The 21,550-nt window shown below is 39.3% G+C and overlaps 1 pseudogene across 1 annotated transcript; it reads left to right on the top strand.

The window, feature by feature from the left end:
• The first annotated feature begins 5,089 nt into the window (after positions 1–5,089).
• Positions 5,090–18,084, top strand: LOC143571923 (formin-like protein 6; annotated as a pseudogene). Its single transcript, XR_013142180.1, has 5 exons — positions 5,090–6,497; positions 6,805–6,929; positions 9,485–9,556; positions 16,550–16,791; positions 17,147–18,084. The product of XR_013142180.1 is annotated as a formin-like protein 6 (transcript).
• Positions 18,085–21,550: the final 3,466 nt, after the last annotated feature.

Genomic DNA, 21,550 nt, shown 5'->3' with positions numbered 1-21,550 from the left:
ATCATATTTTGGGACCTGACAAAAGAGTTACGCGGATATTCGCCGCAAGACATTAGAATTCAAAGAAGGTGATAGAGTATTATTGAAAGTGTCGCCTTGAAAAGGTGTAGTCTGATTCGGAAAGAAAGGGAAATTGAGTCCACGATATGTCGGACCATTTAAGATACTCGAAAGAATTGGACCAGTTGCATACCGACTGGAATTACCTGAGGAGATGAAAGGTATTCACGACGTGTTTCACATATCCAATCTACGCAAGTGTTTAGCCGACGAAACCCTTGCAATGCCATTGAAAGATGTCAAGATCAATGAAAAGCTTAAGTTTGTAGAAAAGCCGATTCAGATAGAAGATAGCATGATCAAATTTCTCAAGCACAAACGACTTAAACTTGTGAAAGTCAAATGGGATTCAAGACGAGGACCCGAGTATACGTGGGAACTCGAGTCAGAAATGAAGAAGAAGTATCCCTATCTATTCCAATAAATCTCGAGGACGAGATTATTCAAAAGGTGGGGAGGATGTAACACCACGTCTCAAACCCTATAAGTTTTAGCTTAAAAATACTAACTTAGAAAGTATAGGGACCAAAAATGTAAATTCTGAAAATATGAACTCATCGCGATACGCGACGGGGTGAGTCTTAACCCATCGCGTAGCGCGATGGACTTGGTGAGTCACCGGACACGTGTCCAACCACGTGTCAACACGTGGCACGTTGTGACAGGCCACGTGTCACCACCGCATAAGGCGGCGCCAAATTTCGGCGCCGCGGTACGCGACGGGTCCCAAGGAACCCATATGAGCTCCATTCATCCCAAACTCACCCTCATTTTCACACACTTAACCTCGTTAGGCGTGCCCCACTGCCGTAACAAGTTGACGTGCCATTTTCTCGAAGTTCGTGAAAGAAACGAAGTCATAATCAAGTAGAAATCATATAAGCAAGTAGATCAAGATCCTGCCTTTTTCTTATTATCAATCTAAGTATCCGCGTTAAGGTAGGGGTTACGTTTAAGTTATTTGAATTATAGCTTAGACTATCAATCAAGGCTATGGCCTTTAACCTTGATCATATTTTATAAACAATCTCATTCACAATCAAGTTTTCATAAACGTTACTACATGATGAAGTAATGTCAAACAAAAGATATATTTTGACGGGCATGTAGTAATTACTGGAAGGGGGATATCACTAGTAGTAACTTTCTTGCCTAAGGAAAAGTAATTCGTACAAATCCCAATCAACCGAGGGACCCGTTTACTTACCTGGAGAAACTTACCAACGTGTTAGAACCTATTAGGCCAAAGCATGCTATACCAAACGTCACATAAAACCAAACGTTTTCATTTACAATCAAAGATAAACGATTTCAAGGTTAAGCTTACAATCATAGCTTAACATCATTCAAAACATTCATACAAACCTATTTGTGTATAGGTTAATATCATTCACAATCAATCAGTCAAGGTTTTCAACACCGACAGTACAGGTGAATACGTTACCCTTTTCAATCAGTCAAAACATATTTATACTCAATGAGACGAACATGTGTTTGTCTTAACGAGTCAATCAATGTCTACATGAGATCAAGTAATCTCTAAAACGTTATATTACAAAGTAGAGAATAAAATCAACTCAGACCGAATACGCATGTGTATGGATCCAAACATAACTGTTAAAGCTCAATCAATCAATCAAAGGCAATGAAGCCGCGAGCTTAAACGGTCATGACCAGTTCTCTGTTCAGGGTCGTGTTGCTCAGAGAATACCGTTGTGTGTGTAGGGCAGTGGTACATATACCGGAAGTAGTAATGCTTCCGCTAAGTTGTCGAGAAAACTATGTTTGTATTGTAAGCGTCATTCAAAATGTTTTATCGAGTCATACGTGTTCACCAGCATATAGCTGACGTATTTTTCCAACCCATTGCAGGTAATTAAGCATTAGTAGCTTTAGCAAGGATTGGAGTCTTATGAAGATAGAAGCGCGTACAAGATGGCTCCGTTTTTGATAAGCAAATCCTTGTATTATGAAACCTATATTTTGTAAACTAATACTCGGGTATTTAATTCTCGAGTAAATTTTCAATGTAAATTAATATTATATTCAAACTCAAAGTCTTCCGCTAAAATTAACCCATAAACTCTGATACATTTACAAAACAAATACCAACTAGTGGTCACACGCCTAAGCCCTAAGTCAGGGTGTGACACATCACTTTATGTAATAATAGACATAAAACCAGAATATTACTTATATAACATAAGATAATTTTAATTAACCTGTACGTGACATCTTTAAATATGATGGTGGTTTGGATATATTTCACATTATTATAATGCATATTAAATTCAATATATATTTGATACAATAACATGCATCTTTTAAAATAAAATATAAATTAATGATCGATAGACATGATTATGAATGTTATGGTGGTGTATTGCTTTAATATTACTAAAACATAATTTCGCATGTAGTGAAAACCTTTACGCAATACCTTCAACTCATCACACTTTGGCTTTTTGGCTATTAATTAAATTCAGTGCAATCATGCTAGCTTCTCCATTACATACTTACGTTATGCTTTTTTCATCAGCTTTTCTTGACCGTTAGAATCGGAAAAATCATCACTTTTAAAATTAAACAAGTAAAATGCAGCTTATATTGAATAACTACCTTTAAATGGTTTAAGATAAAAAAACTAGTAAAATCAAAATTCGAACTTGATAACTCAACTAAAAAGGGATATGTCGTTTATTGTTGAGTTGTATTTATATGACTTTTTAAGTTTTTATCATAGAACAAATAAAACAATTGATGATTTAGGTTTTTATGACTTCTCAATCTTTAGTGGAAAACCCCATGCGTATTGAGTTTTATTGTCAATCATAACAATATAATATCTGTAGCCTGATTTGTACAACGGTTCATCTTATCACAGTTTGGCTCATGAAGTCTCTTATTGGTTAAATTTCATAACCATGTTATATAATTTAGAGACTACCTCTTAATCAGTCAGACATTATATTGATTCAACAATATTAATTCAACAATAGATTGCCAAACAACCCCTTAGTTTACTTACATCGATGATGACAAAGGATCGATACCTTTATCTTTCGTTATGGTTTTCATTGTTAATTTGATTTTGGTGTGAAACTTGGTTTCATTTTCATTTTAAGATATGTTAGGTTAGTGTGTTTATTATAAAACTATTGAATACGAGTAATTGTGAGGTTTAGTGGGTTTGTTTGTTTTTGTTAAATGTGATTAATTGTATTAAAGATAGGGTTGCTTAAGCGTGTTTTCGGCTATAAACTTATGATGAACAATAATTAGCAATTTTAAGTGCTAATAAATATAATTTATTTCTTAGGAAAAACATTTCCTTTCTATTTAACAAGAATAATCTTAAAAGCTAAAATAATATATTAAGAAATCAATTCTACATGAACTAATAATTAAAACTATAACTTGTAATAATTAAATGTTTTTTAACACGTACCCTTATCTCATGATTTAATTAAATCCTAAACAAATAGGTTATATCATATGTGGTCTAGGTTTCAAGGTTGTAAAATGAAGATGTTCGAATAATAAATAAAGTAGGTGTATTATTCCATAGTGTACAACTACATGGTACTAGAAGCCACCCTGACTTTGGCACCAGAAAGTGCATTCCAATCTTGATAAAGAAAGGGTCCCAGAATAATCTACATTTATATGAGTTTTAATATAGAGTCTTAAACTAGATACACATAAACCTTTGCTAATAACCAACCAATGTTTATTTGTGTTTAATTTAAAATGTACTGATTTTTATTAATTAAAGTATTATTTTTTGGTTTTTATCGGTCTCAATTGATGAATTGGTTGCTGACGCCTGACGGTCTCATCTTTTAACTTATTCATTCCTAACTATTCACGACTAACATAATCCTAACGTTATTAGTCGCAGGTCGTCGGAAAAGCTTTTATGATCAGAAAACTCAACATTTTCATCCCAAACATCTTTGTAATTTTGGATCGGACCTTTAAGAACCATTTTTTTAGTAAAAACCTTAATTATTGAGGTTGTCGGAACCCTAGAGCTATCGTTGAAATCGGTTGGTGGTGCTCAAGTGGTGGTGGTGGTTGGTTGGTGGTGAGTCAGTTGGTGGGGGTGGCGATGTTCAGGTTAAGTTTTCCAACAAAAAAAATGTAACTTTTCTAACGACCTGCAAGTAACGGTGTTAGGATTCTGTTAGTCACGTACTATTGAAAACAAATAAATTAAAAGATGGGACCTTCAGCAGCCAATTCGTTAGTTAGCACTGATAACGACCAACAAATAATAGTTTAAATTAATAAAACTAATATACCTTAATTTAAATTAAAAATTAACAAAATGTTCTATGGTACTTGTGAGTAAGTATTTGTCAATAATTTTGTAATTTATGTATACTTGAGGTAGAAATAAAATAACCATACAAAATTGACTTATAAATATTATCCATGAGTGTCACTCTTCTCAAAATAAATTTAGTACATTTATATCTGGCAATGGTTATTCACACACTTTTTTTGATATTTACACACTCTTTTAACACACATTCAATCTATTATGTACACCTCTCTAAAGAGAGAAAAAATGTACAAATAACACATCCCTTTATATTTTTAACACATTCCTTCTAGGGAAAGATACCTAGTTAGCTTAGCTTTTTATTTAGGGTCTAGTTGGCTAGTCTTGATCTTTGTTGTTTATGAATATTTTTTTGTTTTGATGCTGTTTTTTGTTTCTTATGCCATTTTCTTAGTAGGTTACAGATTCCTTGCTTTTTTGGTAGTTTGTTATCTATGTATTGCTAAGTGTCTTTTGCTTGTAGGATGTAAGTTTACTATGATTACCTGTATGTAGCTTTATGAGCCGGGGGTCTCTCTGGAAGCAGCCTCTTTATTTTCTCGGATAGAGGAAAGACTTGCCTACATCCCATCATCCCCTGACCCTACCGATAGCGTGCTATGCGGTAGGATATACAGGGCTTGCTTGATTGAAGCATATAAGTAAAGGCCCAAAATTGTGGTCCTCTTATTAACATGCTAGTTTGTGGTACTAATCATTCTCCATTTTCATTCTCCGCACACACTTTTTAAAAGAATGAAAGATTCTTAGCTCCCATTTGCAAATCTCCTTTTTTTCAACCCATTTTATTTTTTTAAAAAATAAAAAATCATTCCATAAAATCACCAAACCAAACCAAAAAACAAAACACAAAAATTGCAGGTTTTGTAACACAACATGCATTGGTTCAAGCAAGAAAACAAAATACAGCTACTTAAACAAACACCATGTGTTTGACTTCTTGCTCTTGCTTCCTCACCTTCCTACTATTATTCTCATCCATCGCTAATACCACCACTACCGTCGCTAATACTTCCCACAGAAGAATTCTACACCAGCCATTATTTCCAGCCACTCAAACACCGCCGCCATCGCCACCGTCTCCGCCACCGTCACCCACCAATTCCGACAACCCATTTTTTCACGAAAACCCAAATGGAAACACAAACACAAACACTCCGGCGGCGCCGGCAGCCGGAGTGGCGGCGAACACCACCGCGACCCACCCAATTGCGCCGCAGCCGGCGAACAAGCCGGCTAAGAAGATAGCCGTCGTAATCTCCGTCGGAATTGTAACACTTGGCATGCTGTCGGCGTTGGCTTTTTTTATTTATAAACACAAAAAATCAAAGCAGCAAACTGAGTCCACAAAACTCAACACTATGGCAGAATATATTTGTAATAATAATAATAATAATAATAATAACGGAGGATCACCAACGCCGTCAACTTTTCTTTACATTGGAACCGTTGAGCCGTCTCGAGCACTAACGGAGTCCACTAACGGAGGGTTAAATTTAAATGGATCACCGTATAATAAACTAAACCCGATTAAAAGATCCGACCGGTACCGACCCAGCCCCGAATTACAACCGCTTCCACCGCTGACTAAACCCCGTCCGCCACGGACGCCGCCGACACCGCCGGCGGACACGTCATCTTCCGACGAAGAAGATGAAATTCAAGATTTCTACACTCCCAACGGGTCAATTGCCAGCACTGACGACGGGTATTCGGGTCGGAGTTTGAATTACAAACGGGTTAACCCACACTCGAAACGAACGTCACCCAGATCACGGCTATCGGTTTCTTTCTCGCCGGAAAACTTTCTTCCGGCGAGGAAGAAATTTGTGGGTCCGCCTCCTGGACCCGACTTGACCCGATTGAATTGGGGTCAGAAAAAACCCAACATCCCAATTCCACCGCAACCGCCACCGCCGGAGAAACCGTGTTCGTCGAAACAAAGTCCGGTGGCGAAAGTGATACCGAAAATAGTGAAAACGATGTCGTTTAACGAACCGGATGATGCGAATGGTTCGAAGCCGAGACTGAAGCCGCTTCACTGGGATAAAGTCCGGGCTACTTCCGACCGGGCCACCGTGTGGGACCAGCTTTAGGACCCATGTATTACACTACACTAGACTAGTTAGTATTTTGAATTATAGTTTATAAATAATACCTTTTGTAATGTCTAGATAAAGCTACGGGTTAACTTAACTATAGGGCACCTGTTTAGACATGATAAGACCTATTTAGCAAAAAAGTACGCTATACATGACTGTAAATCGGTTACTTTAAAAATAACATATTTTTCACTACATTTTTAATATAAACTTTTAATAATAGTAGATATGGTTGGAGGACAATGATAACATTAACCATTGAATTTTGATGGATGATTATCATTATGTTTGTAGATTGAATGAGGATATAATGGAGTCTCTTTTCGGATGCAATTCCGGTAGTTCGGGAAAGAAAGACGATAACCACAAACCGACAGGTCCAACAATGCCTGAATATCGTGTGTTGGATCCGAAGAAGTCTCAAAATGTCACACCCTCAAAATCCACTAACGGGGTTTACCGTCAGAGGGTGTGAACTAACAGGATCGGATTCATTAGTTATAATCAAACCATAAAAACGTTTACGAGTAATTAAATGCGGAAGCGTAAAACCATAGAAACCAATGTTGCGTCACGCAAGACGACTTAAAACCCAATGATAATAGTTTAAAATAAGTTTGCATATTAAAAGTGTTTCAAGCAATGCATGATCCTAAACCGCGCGCCCGCCTCGGCTACCTGAGAATAACATACTAAAAGCGTCAACACGGGGTTGGTGAGTTCACAAGTTTATATAAAATAAAGCGTTTAGCGTTTGCGTTCAGCGTTCAGTGTTTTGCGTTAAGCGTTTTGCGTTACCAGATAGTGTTAAATCAATTATATATCGATAGGTAGCTAGCCTATACAACAAGTATTACTAAGTGTTCGACACCGAAGCTGACTGTTTATCAAGTGCCTTGTCACCAGGTCACCCAGACCATGGTACGTGTTAGCCAAAATTACACCCGCTCGACTTCCAGTCGAGTTTAGCATTGGGTGGGGTTTGTCAAACCCAGTAGTACTACTCAACAGTGACTCGCTATTATCCAAATATTAACCGGTTCGATGTGTAGGACTTCAATTGTTTCGTTTGCCACTTAGCCTTTACAAGTGATATATAATTTACTAACAAAATCTTAAATGCGTTTTCGGAGTATGTTATCTCCCCCAAGTGAAAAGCGTTTAAAACAGTTTAAAGGGGTAAGTGAAACTCACTGTTTGCGAAGAATTCCCAAAATAAATCACCAAGTGATGCGCGTCACAGAAAACTCTCTCTAGCGTTCTAAAACAACAAGGAGATTTTCTAAGTATCGGAACTAATATCGAGTCTCTAGACCCGGCACATAATTCCTAATCACAAGATACGTTTCGTGTTTGTTTGTGAATCGTGTGTGACTTAACGAGTACATTTGTGATACGATACGTGTGTGAGCAATTATTTACGTGTCATGTATTAATAATGTACATCACTAGCAATTACTCCCCGTAAGGGCAATTTGGTCACACATAACAATTAACTAGCAATTATTCCCCATAGGGACAATTTGGTCAAAACATAGCAATCAACTAGCAATTATCATGTTTCATGCATTTTAACAAAATTCAGCAGCTAGTTTCACCGAGACAGAAATTCTACTTGAAAGATTGTACTATTCCACCGATCATAGCATCACAATTAATTTACCAAAAATCATCAAAAAAGCATATATGTCCTAGGTTTCCAGAACATATTTTATTATATTTTTATTCCACATAGGTTTCTCACAATAATCAAATCATTACAGCAAACTCATAACAGTCAAATTCATGCGCAACAGAATGTTATTTGAAATTCCCGTTAAAAGAAAAATCCAATAAATGCAAGACCACTTGGGTTAGGTTCCTAACTCAATAAGTCAACTTCCAGAAGTGGAACCAACCCAATTGGTCTCGTAGTTCATGAGATATAACATTTACAAAACAACCCAACAGCAGGTCTAACAACTCAGCTTTGCACAACGTTTTTGTAAAATCATAAAGGTTAACTTTTACACGTCCAAAAATTGCAAATTTATATTCTTTAGAAACTAGACTCAACCTAGTTTACTGTAGTATCAATAATCTCAACCAATTTTTATATTTACACCCAGATATAGTCAATTGAACATCAACAACACAATCTGTCCAGAAACTGTTTGCAACAAAACTCAACATATTAACCATCTATCGACCATAATCCGTTCATATAACACTCTAAACACCATAATCACTATCCATGCATATCAATTACACATTACATCCATGATTAGGGTTTTACTTGAACTCAAAATCAAGAAACAAACGATTAACATGCAATAACACCAATACTAGCTATCAATTCAACCATCAATACATCTTTCAATCAAAACAAGACACATGAACATAATTACATATAAAAATCGGACCTAGGGTTTATTATTAACCTATTAAAATCGAAATTAAGCATAGAGGATGCATAGGATAGTTGTTTATACCTTCCTAGCACCTTAATCTTCAATCAAACTTGAACAATCTTGATTGTATGTGTGCGTATGAGGGCCGATCGCAAGGGAGAAGTGGGAGAGAGGCTGCCGTCGGTTTGGGAGAGAAAGGAAGAGGAGAGTTAGGGTTTTAGGTTTATATTAATAATAATAATATAATACACTTTGGTCCCTTAACTTTCAAATGTTACTTTACTAGCTTAATTAACTAATTCTTGCACCTTGAATTAACGTTTATAACAATGTTATCACATAACACATAAGTCTAACACATAATTATCCCATAATTATTGTTTTGATGTTTTTCGTTTATTCACCAATTGTTTGCGTCAACTCGTTTGCGTTTCGGTGCAATTCCCGAAAGACTACACATGTAGTAAGTGTCAAGCGTCATTTAAACCCTAGTTTAAATGTAATGAGGTGTGCGTTATAGATTCAGTGATCTAAAGTTTGGATTGACGGAGTTAACGGAGTTAACCTGAAATTGACGATTGTCACACAAAACATAGCCATATTGTTAAGAGCATTAAATGTGACACACGAAGAAGTATCAGAAGCACTTCTAGAAGGTAATAACGCTAGCCACATGTCCACACGTAAGCACTTCTAGAAGGATGACGCCAATCATAAATTACCTTGCAGCGGGTATACTACCAGAGTCAAAAGCACAGGCAAGAAAGATACGCTGTAAAGCACTGAACTATCAACTCGTTGATAACATACTTTACAGGCGTAACTTTCTTGGACCACTCCTCAGATGCGTGGACAACCAAGATGCCGACTACCTCCTAAGGGAAGTACACGAAGGCATCTGTGGAGTACACGCAGGTCCACGCGCAGTTGTAGCTAAGCTAAACAACGCGGGATACTTTTGGCCGGGAATGCACACGGATGCGTTGGCCTACATCAGAAAATGTAGGTCCTGCCAACTTTACGCACCCAACACGCATCGCCCGAAGAACGAACTCGTTCCAGTCACTTCTTCATGGCCATTTCAGAAGTGGGCCATCGATGTGACAGGCCCATTTTCTACAGCAGCAGGGAACATTCAGTTCCTAGTTGTAGCCATCGACTACTTCACCAAGTGGATAGAAGCAAAACCCTTAGCCCAAACAACCGCAAAACATATCAAAAAATTTATTTGGGAATTTATTATTTGTCGTTTTGGACTTCCACAGAATTTGGTGAGCGATAACGGCACCAACTTTGCTGACCAGAAGCTACAAAAGTGGCTGAAAGAACTTCAAATCACCAACACCTTTACCTCAGTGGCACACCCGCAGGGTAATGGTGAGGTGGAAAGAGCAAACAAGAGCATCGTTGATGGTATAAAGAAAAGACTCATGGAACATAGATCCGGCTGGGTGGACGAAGTTCCACACGTCCTTTGGGCAAACAAAACGCTAAAAAAGGCAAGTACGGGGGAAACCCCGTTCAGCCTCACCTATGGCACTAAAGCCATGGTCCCGGTCGAAATTGGTCTACCCTCACCAAGGGTCTTGACTCAACCAGAAGACAATGATACGGAAAGGCGATTAGACCTTATGCTAACCGAAGAACGCAGAGACTTAGCCGCAGCGCGTGAAGAGAACTACAAGCGACAAATGCAAAAATACTACAACACGCGGGTAAAACTCTGCAACTTCAATTTCGGAGACTACATACTGCGTAACAACGAGGCTTCGAACCAAGAACGCCCAGGAAAGCTGGCCCCGGTCTGGGAAGGGCCATATATTATCAGAGAAGTTTTGGGAAAGGGCGCATACCGGCTCGAAAGGCTCGATGGCACCCCCATCCCAAGAACATGGAATGGAGCTCAATTACGCAAATGTTACATGTAGATCAATTCCAAACTTGTAAAGAAAAGGCCTAGAGCCACTTCTAATGGAAATGATTCTCCTTTATCACATTGTGTTGATAGCCTTACCTTTATACTTATGAACTTTCCACACTGATATGTCGGTATTCACCGCATAAATAAGTATGGGAAGAAGTAAGTCGTTGCGTGTGGAAGACGGCAAAACCCGCATAAACATAAAAACGGTAAAAATTTCTAAGGAAAAGATGAGGAAAACCTTCACGCAGGTCAGATATAGGTAAAGTTTGGCCATCCTACTAAGTGAAAGTGACGGTCTTACCCGCACAATCAGGATAGAGGAAGCAAAACTTTAACTTATTATCTACCACGTTGACAGGTTAACTTATCCAAAACACTTAGAAAGTTGCTAAGTTAAACTAAAATATGCATGAATAAAACATATAAGGTTTACAAGGCAAGGCATTAACAAAAACATTTATATTCCATAGAAATTCAAAGATTACAAGAATGGTTGGGCATCTACCCGCCTACAAAAATGTAAATCTATCCTAGCGGTTGGAAGGGATCTCAAGGTTCAAGCTTCTGGACCACTCCCTCCAAACCCGCTTGAACCCGCACCATCAGTTGGCTGTGGCGGTTCAAGAAAAGCCTTGAGAATAGTTAGCCCTTCATCAGCAGCAGCAATCTCGTTCACCTTTTCCACCACCGGATGCGAGAAGGCAGCATACTGGTTCACTGCTTGGTCATAGGCAGCTTCAGTGTCCGTATAGAGGAAAGTTGGAAGGCGGAATGCCCTTCTCAACAAACCCCAGACCAAGCAGGAAACCAGCCTTTTCCCCATCCTCATGAGAAGCGTTGAGGGCTGCGCTCATAGCATCGTCATATAATGTGTTCGTGAAGATCCGATGCACAACCTACAAAATAAAAATATATATCAACTTTTCTAAGTATAAGGAAAAGCGTAAAGAAATTATGAAGCTATGCATACCTGAGGCAACGCTTCTCGCAGAAGCCACTTCTTATTTGTCAGAGCTTCCTGGAGGGCAGCTTGAGCTTGATCACGGGCGCGTTCGGCTTCATTTCTGTTAAAGTTGGCAAGCAGCACATCCTTAGCAGCAGCCTCTTCAACGCCCTTCAGCTTACGCTCAGTGCGGTCAAGCATACCCTTCTGATCCAGAAGCTCTTGGAGCTTCTTGGCGTTTTCTAAGGCCAAGGCATCATGAGCCTGCTGGAGCTTCTCTAATTTGGCTTTAAGCTCTTCATTTTCAGTGCGTAGAGGCTCAGCAACAGCTTCAGCCTTGGTGGCCCTCTTGGTCGCGTTCCGTGCGGTTTCCTTGGCCAACCGAAGTTGTTCGTTAACAGCTTGGGTAGCCTTGGAACGGGCCTCATGCCTGGCCTGGACCTCAACTTCAAGGTCCTTAAAGGCCTTCTCCTTCTCCGCGGCAATGGCGGCAAGTCTCTTATTCTCCTCCTGGATCGCTCGCGCCTGTGCCACTTCCAGGCTACGCGCCGTCTTTAACTTGTCGTTTTCACGACAGAGCAACTCGACGCGAGGCTGCATCCGGGCAAGGAGTATTCGGAGCTCATTGGTTAGCCTACCCTCTTGGTAGCTAGCCATGGCCTCCCCCAACGCACCGCTTGGGGTGGCATGGCGCGCCCATTCTACGCAGTCCACAGCCATTCGAAGGGTTGTTCCCCGGCGGATGTTCCACCGTGGAACATACACCTCATTGGAATCTGAAACTGCAAAAACAAAAAACAGTTAGGAAAAAATGATAAAAAAAATAAAAAAAAAATATATATATATATAGGCCAAAATAATCCCACGCACCTGTAGGGTCGACAACAGGCCGGTAGCCACCGAACCCATCACCCGAACCTAAGGGATATCCATCCAAGAGGTCAGGGAGATGGGAAGGAGGCAAAGATTGGCTAGAAGCCCCAACCCTGAACATACCTGTTGAACCGGCCATGGACGAGGTAGTCGCCGGTGCCGGAGGAGGCATGGTTGAAGCCGCCAAGGTAGAAACCATTGGAGGTGAACTAACTGGAGGTGAACTCACAACCGTGGCCGCCGCTGCGGAAGAACCCGCAGAAAAAATCACCGCCGGCTCAGTGAAGGATGCGGTGAAGATGGCACTGACAGCCGGCGGAGATGACGTCACAATTGGAACAGTTGCCTCAACGGGATGAGCAACTGAACCAACAGTGCAAACAGGCGCAGCCGCCTGGGTCATCGCCTCGGGTAGGTTGACCATACCTACCGTCGTGGGTCCAGAACTGCTCCTTCCCACACCACTTTGGAATGCGGTTGCATCCACGCCTGCATGAAGATAAAAAAATATTAAAAACAATGGCGGAAAGAAACGCGGGAAAGATAAATAAAAAGTATACTTACGGGTTTTCTTAATCTTGAAGGTTCTGTCGGGCGGGGACGAACCCGATGGAACTGCCCTCTTCATGCCAGTCACCGTCGTAGAACTTGGTGGCTCGGAGGTGACAGCTGTCTCAACCTCCGAGACAATCGTCTCACCACCACCAGGGTTCCCCACCGCCCCCTCGCTTTCAGTCTCAGAGTCAGACTGATTTTCTAGGTCGACGGCGGAGGTAACCTTTGCCTTGCCCTTCACGGCGGCAGCTTTCTTCTTCATCACGAAGACAGGCCCATCTGCGGATTCCTCATCAGAAGATGACAAAATTAGAGGAACTCCAGCAGAAGTCTGAGCATGCAGAGGGCGAGGATTAAAGAATCCCTTACCTGGCCGCGTGGCGCTCAAAATCTCGTGGCCCAGCGGGTAAACCTCCACGAACTTATCCGCCGTTTGCTCCAAAATGGGCAACTCGTTCTCGTCAAGATCACGAGTACCCAGTCGAGCGGGACCACCAGTCTCCCGCGGCTGCAGAAGCGATTGCAAGTTGTTTCCCTCTGAAAATAAAAAGAGAAACGGTTAGAAGAAAAACCCTAAATCAGCACAAAAGACGGAGCATACCGTAGGGAGTAGAATTCAAACCGTATTCGAGGATGATAGGTACTTGCGGCGTCCCAGAACCGGCATCCTTCCATACCGGCTCATCCCAAGCAATACCATCCCAGTCTCCGCAAAGCGGTAAACCGGAGTCTGGATCTGGGAGATCTTGGTAAACCATTCCGTCTCCTGGTAGTTGGAGGCGTAAAGGTTGGGGAGTGCTCTCCCGTTCTTGAATGTCATCGCAATGGGGACGACACGGGCAAAGATGTAGAAGAACTCCCGCTTCCAAGACCGAAGACTGCGCTCGGTAGCGCAGATCTTCAAACCCTTGATCCGAGTGACCAAGGTGTACCAGCCCTGGATGCACCTCCAGGAATAGAAGGTCATCAGGCGGTCGACGCGGGGCTCAACACCCAAAATGTGGCACACCCATTCAAAGTGGCGAACCTTAGCGATCGCCATTGGGTGTACCTCCGTCAAGTGTACACCGTGTTTCTCGAAAACAAGATATACAAACTTCGTTAATGGGAATCTGAGATTCCCATACATGAAGAATGACGCAAAAACCCCTATCTTGCCCTTGGGGGCATCATACACCGTCTGGTGAGGCTCTGGAAACTCAGGCTCGTAGGGCTCGAGCATGAACTTCTTGACGATGTAGTGATACAAATCGACAGAAAGAGCACACTGGCACTCGCCAGCGGTACTCTTGTCGTCCTTGTCAGAAGCGGACATCGGGTTCTCAGGGTATACGTCGGACTCTTCGGCAGTAACCTCAGGATCGTGAACGGAAGACATGTTTTAAGGTAGGAAAGAGAACGATTTCAGGAGAATGCTCGACAGAAAAGTTAGAGTATTCGCCGGAAATCGCTTAGAAGAAGAAGAGTGAAGTGAAGGTGTGAATTGAAATGCACCCTCTCCCTCCTTTATATACTCATCGCAATGAATGCGATGAATTTAATGCGGAGGAGAGAGGAAGTGCAGGTGGAATGAAATGGTGACACGTGGAAAGCGCAAGCTGGCAACAGCTGTCGACAGGACGCGTGCCGTAAAATTCGCGCCCACACGCCCAGGAACTCGCGCCCACGCGCCTGAAAAAGCGTCTGGAATGACCATATACTGTCACGTCGCCATAACTTCCTGCACATCTTGAACTGTCAGAAGAAACCGTCGGAAGACGCTAACGTCCCTTCAACAGTTTGGACTGTTCTTATCCTTTCACCAACTTTTCGAATTTCAAAAAGATTCAAAAAGATTCAAAAAGATTCAAAAATAAGAGGGAACATACCCCCTCACCTTGGGAAGCAAAAAACCATAAGACAAGTGCGGGTACAGTGTCAAGGCGAAACCCTTCACATACTTAGCACTTGCAGGAATTGAAGCCAAGAAGGATCTTGTGGGCCATGCTTGTGGAAAGGGAAATAACACCTCCGCATGGCGGGAACGTGGACAACTAGATTGTTTGAAACTTCAAGGTGGAATTGGTAGTTTAACATAACTGATCACTATGTCCAAAACTACCAAAACCTCGTGAAGAGTCTATACAAGTGAAAGTCAACGCTCCCGACTTGCGAAGAGGTTAAACACCTACCCGCATCATAACCAAAGATCAGGCAGAAAAGTCGGGAATTTCTGCAAGTGACATTAGGAAAACCGCGGGAAGAATCCCCACGGAATACCTTAAAAAACAAAAACCTCTTTAAAACCCCTTGCTTAAAGTCCAAAAGTTCACCTCACTTATTAACAATTCATGAGAAGAACAATGGACTGGGGGGACTTGAAGAGGTAAGTCCCCGCAAAGCCCAGTTGGACCCGCAAGTCACACCTTGAAGAGGTACGTCTGCGCAGACTAACTGGTCCCGCAGGACCCACCATGCTCAGAGAGATGAAGACCTTACACGCAGTAAGCCAGCTGTTCCCGCAGGAAAGCCTCCCTTGGTACAGTACCCTGCCTGTTCCCGCAGCTATGGGTACAAGCCAAGAAGGAAGGCTACCCGCACTAACGGTAAGGCTACACGCATGAGGCACTAACTCTTATACTTCCAGCAATGTCACCGGAAGAAGGAATGAGCAAGGCGGGAATATTCCCGCCCAAAAGAGCCAGTTCGTACGCTTCTGGAAGATCTTTTGTACTATACCTGCCAAGGTATGGACAAAATAGACAAGATCTGACCAAAGCAGCCCATGAACCAATCACAGGGTGACAGCTCACCGACAATAGTACGAGGAGGAGCACGCTCTAGTACAAAACGTCACTATCAACCGCTGCCTACCCACCAGCTCCCATCGTTGCACGTACATAGCCCGTAGTTGGTGGAAAAGGAATAGTATACAGCCGGCCATGTCACTATCAACCGCTGCCTACCCACCAACTCCCATCGTGGCACGTACATAGCCCGTAGTTGGTGGAAAAGGAATATTATACAGCTGGCCGTACCTGCTTGGAAACCTACCTTCGGCTATAAATACTCCAACACCTTGGAACGGTATCATCATCTTATCTTCTCTAGCTATTTCTCTCAATATACACTAATATTCAGAGCAATCTAGTCTGATTCTCACGCCGGAGGGTGGTCACAAGGAGGAACCCCCCCTTCTCAGTGACGAGCTCACGGTGTCTGTTTTGCAGGTCAAGAAGAATAACCATCTTTGCCGGACCTAACCCTCGTGGGAAACATCTACTTAACCCTAAGATTATTCGTAATCTGTCGGGGGTAGTGTTTCTTCAAAGGGTATTGGGGAAATTTTAATATGATTTCTGCTTGGTGTAACAGGAAATTCAGATAGTTTAGGGGCCGAGTTGCTAGAAACATTAGTAAAAATGGCGCCGACGAAAGAGGAAGAGATCAAGCTTAAGGATTATAAAGGTGATGCATCAAAGTTAGGATCCGCAGAAAGATTCTTGAAGGCGGTTCTTGACGTACCATTTGCGTTTAAACGAGTTGAGGCTATGTTTTACCGAGCGAATTTTGATAATGAAGTGAAATACTTGCGGTCTTCGTTTCAGACATTAGAGGTATGTTGTAATAAATCATTCAAGAAAGTATTATTTTCACTTCAGGCAATTTTTTTAGGAGATCAGGAAAAACAAAATTAATCATTCATTTTTTTTTATCTTAAAATATTCTAAGATATAAAACAAATGCTTGAAATGCAATTTTTATTATCTAAATTCTAAAATAAACATGATATACAAACAAATCATTATCTAAAAATCATTCATTTTTCAATCTTAAACGTGTTCGGGTATACGTTTAAGATTTGTATCTAGAATGTAAAAGTTTAAAAAAACATAAACAATTGATAGAAAAAAATAAACAATATAGGTTTAGTCTTTTTGTTATTGCAATAACTTTGTGTTTATGCTTCAGCTGGCAAGTGAAGAACTGAAGAACAGTCGGTTATTTCTTAAACTTCTTGAGGCGGTACAACGAGCTGGAAACCGTATGAACGTTGGCACGAATCGCGGTGAAGCTACCGCGTTTAAGCTAGACACCCTTTTAAAGCTAGTGGACGTGAAGGGAACCGATGGAAGAACAACATTACTTAATTTTGTTGTACAAGAAATCATAAGATCAGAAGGGGCAGATTCCAACACCAAATTTGATTCAAATCCCACTTTCAATGAAGCGATTTTCAAGAAACAAGGATTAGAAATTGTGAGCGGGTTAAGTCAGGAGTTAAGCCATGTCAAGAAAGCAGCCGGGATGGATTCGGATGTTCTTAGTGGTTACGTTTCAAAACTTGAAACCGGGTTGCAAAAAATCCGATCAGAAAGTAACGAGTTACACGAATTTCAAGGCAACTTTTACGGGTCGATGAGGTTATTTGTTAAAGAAGCTTAATTGGAGCTTAAAAGGATCAAGATTGATGAACAAAAGGCTATGGCATGTGTTAAAGATGTGACCGAGTATTTTCATGGCGATACTGTGAAAGAAGGTGTGTACCCTTTGAGAATATTTATGATTGTAAGGGACTTCTTAGGCATTTTGGATCATGTATGCAAGGAAGTTGGGCAAATGCAAGATAGAATAATGGTGGGGTCTGCGAGATCTTTTAGGGTTCCTATGAGCACGCCGTTGCCCGTTGTCACGCGATACAAGACGCGCCGTAGTAGTAGTTCAGATGAAGAAAGCTCATACTCATCTCCAAGATGAGATTTTGGAGGGAAAATTATGTTTTAGTTGTACAAAAATAAGTTCTATTTTGAGGTTAAAGAAGAAGATTGGGTGCACAATCTACTTGAAGAAGGTATTGGGATTTCTTGGATCTTGGAATGAGGTATAGCTTACATAATATTATTAATATTATTATTATTATAGATTACATTATTTGAGGGCATTATGTTTTAGTATGAATTTTTGAGGATTATCATTATCATTATTATTATTTCATCAATAGGCAAATTCTTTATTAATGTTCTTGTGTTTCTTGATTCTCTTATGAGATTGTTGTACTACAATTTTGAAATGTAAGGGTCCACCCTAGCAACTACACAAGTTATTTTTGGTGTTTACAAAGAACAAAAAAGAATATAACACTAGAACAAAAGAATATAACACTTGTTGATCAATTTTTCATGTAAGTAATATAAAACATGATAAATATTAAACCTATGAACCTGTTACAGCATGAAGAGTAGTAACCGCAGCAGGGTATGATGTAGTCGACATGCTTGTCATCTTGATCGAGTTCCCCTTTAGGATGTATAGTTAAGGATGGTTAGGGTTCTTGAGAGGAAACCCGGTTTAGAAGAGAGAGGAGGCATACAAAATTTGTTATGTGTGTGTGATTAGGTTATGATGTTAATGTTAATCTCTCTTTATATACACCCAAGGGGAAACCCTTTATTAGTTAATTATAGGTAATATGGCCCATCAACAATTACCAAACTAATATATAATAAGGTATATTTTATATTTTGATCTATTATAATACAAATGATTATAATGGCCATATATAAATATATATAATTATATATTTAATCTTACATTCTCCCACTTGGCCGAGTAATCATTTATTATGAGTATTAGATAAGCCTGATCAGGAGTTAACACTCATTTTAGCTTTAAATTTGAACTAGAGCAGAGAAATACAGTCATTGAATTATTTCAGTAAGAAATCGGAGTATGTTCACATTTAAGAAACACCGAAACTTTTGTAATAGTAGTAGTAAATTCTACAGAGATAAGTTTTGATGAAATAGTATTGTGATGGAGCAGTGTCTTGTACAAGATGTGTAATTAAGACAATATCAAGTTTTCACTCCTCCACCTCTTGCAAATCTTGTAAGTTATGATTGAGACACTTAAGGCTCCCACTGATCTTTAATATCTCTAGGAAAATACAAGAGAAGTTTCAATGACGTACATGACGTGGGAATCCATCATATATATGTTAGACTTGATTTGATTCCATTAACGTCCAGATTCCATAATAAACTTAAAGGACATATTTTATTGAAATCATATTAAGTATATATGAACGGATCTCTTTAAGACCGCGGACCATAGAATACTCATTAGATACAAGTTAATAGCATTTTAAATGATAAAAGAATTACCCTTTAGGTATGATGTAGTCGACATGCTTGTCATCTTGATCGAGTTCCCCTTTAGGATTTGTAGTTAAGGATGGTTAGGGTTCTTGAGAGGAAACCCGGTTTAGAAGAGAGAGGAGGCACACAAAATTGTTATGTGTGTGTGATTAGATTATGATGTTAATATTTATCTCTCTATATAAACACCCAAGGGGAAACCCTTTATTAGTTAATTATAGGTAATATGACCCATCAACAATTACCAAACTAATATATAATAAGGTATAGTTAATATTTTAATCTATTATAATATAAATGATTATAATGGCCATATATAAATATATATAATTATATATTTAATCTTACATTCTCCCACTTGGCCGAGTAATCATTTATTATGAGTATTAGATAAGCCTGATCAGGAGTTAACACTCATTTTAGCTTTAAATTTGAACTAGAGTAGAGAAATACAGTCATTGAATTGAACATCAGCTCAAGACCCCCATTAATCATACTGCAGTCCTTATTTAAAACCTAAGTAGTTATGATCAAAATTTTCAAGTAAGCCCTTCAGAACGTTTGATTTGTATATTAATCCGTCAATATGTCATTATGCATGCAGAACATATTAAGTGACGTACAAAATCAAAACCGATGAGGAAATTTAATAGTTAATAATTCATAGTATGATATGCAGTTGCGCATAGTCATCAATACCCGTCATTATTATAAGCGCTTTCATAATATTTATGGGTGAGACTTTTATTTATCGGATCCTTAAGCATATCATGAATGTATTCGATACAAAAATTTAGATTCCTCAATTCGTTCATAAACGAATAATTAATTTCATATCAAAATTTAATGCAGCACCTCTCAAATTGTTACTGTTTGAGAAAACATGGTAGCTGACTTTATCACAATAAGTCTTCAATATATAATTTATATGGAGTTTAATAAAAACTTATGAGTCTAATAATAAATGTTCAACAACATTTATTGACAACAACATTGTAATTAATCAATATATTATGTCGTTATGACTTAGGTTGTTGTTATCAGTTCATTATGACTCCTTCATGAGATAGATTTGTCTACTGACATAAGAATATATCCCGAAAATTACATTTTCTTATATTTGAATATGACAAAATTTAGAGTAATCTACCGGTTTGAATTCTCACTTCTTCTTTAAATTAAGTCTTTCGTTTCTTTTTAAGATATCTTAGTACTCTTTTAGATGCTTCACATTAATCTAGATATATCTAGTGTGTTGCGATTTTGAGTAATATCTAAACGAGTATAGACTTGAACTTATATAAGGCTTCTACTTAATGAAGCATAAGAAAATAATCTATGTGTTCCTATTATCCTCTAAAGTAGAGCAATACTGTTTGTTACATGTGTAAGGAATATCTCTGAGATCTATAATATCAAAGTATGTGTTAACAATGCTTTAACTTATGTAACATATATTGTCAAAAGAATGTCATCTATATAAGGACAAATATGTTTTTAGTTGCTCCCACTCATTTTGAGGTAGGTACATTAATCCACTTGGTTTTTGATGAAAATAATTGTATAAAGATTTCATCACATTTTGATGTTTGCATTAACCCATATATGGATTTTATTGACTTATAGACTAAATGTTCTTTGACCTTCACTTTATAACTTTTAGGTTGTTTTATGAACATATAAATATGTAAGCCGATTGTTAGGGAAAGTTGTTTTAATGTTCATCTAATGTAGCTCTTAACTATTATAAGCTACTAGAACAATATGACCCTTAAAGAAATCTTTTGTAATATATGTAAGAAGATTCTTTGATGATTGGTTTATCCTTGAATATAACCTTTAACAATCAATCGTGCTTCTTATGGTCTTAACGTTTCGTATTGGGATTTAGTTTAGTTATGAACACTCTAAGGTGATTCAACCAAATCTCAAAACGTTATCCTGACTTATGGAGTCAATTATGATTGATGCTAATGGTTTAATTATAAGGGGTAAGATCATTGAACTTTCCAACATCCATTTCAATTTTAGTTAAGGAGGTTACATAATCATCAGTGTTAGTAGGATTTAAAACCTAGATGGCCTCCTGAGTTGATTATTGGGTAATTTTAAAAGTCTCAGTTTTATGGATTAGCTCTTAGTTAGGTTGCTATCATTTTCAGGATTCTAAGTGTGTAAGAGTTGGTGCAGTATGGTGTACAAGAGGTGTAATTGGTGT

This window comes from Bidens hawaiensis, unplaced genomic scaffold (assembly GCF_021521415.1).
Source record: "Bidens hawaiensis isolate Kalapana, Puna unplaced genomic scaffold, B.hawaiensis_p1.1 tig00025623_1, whole genome shotgun sequence".
Lineage (NCBI taxonomy): Eukaryota > Viridiplantae > Streptophyta > Magnoliopsida > Asterales > Asteraceae > Bidens > Bidens hawaiensis.
Note: the sequence above shows the minus strand (reverse complement) of the source record. Positions and strands in the feature narration are given on the sequence as shown.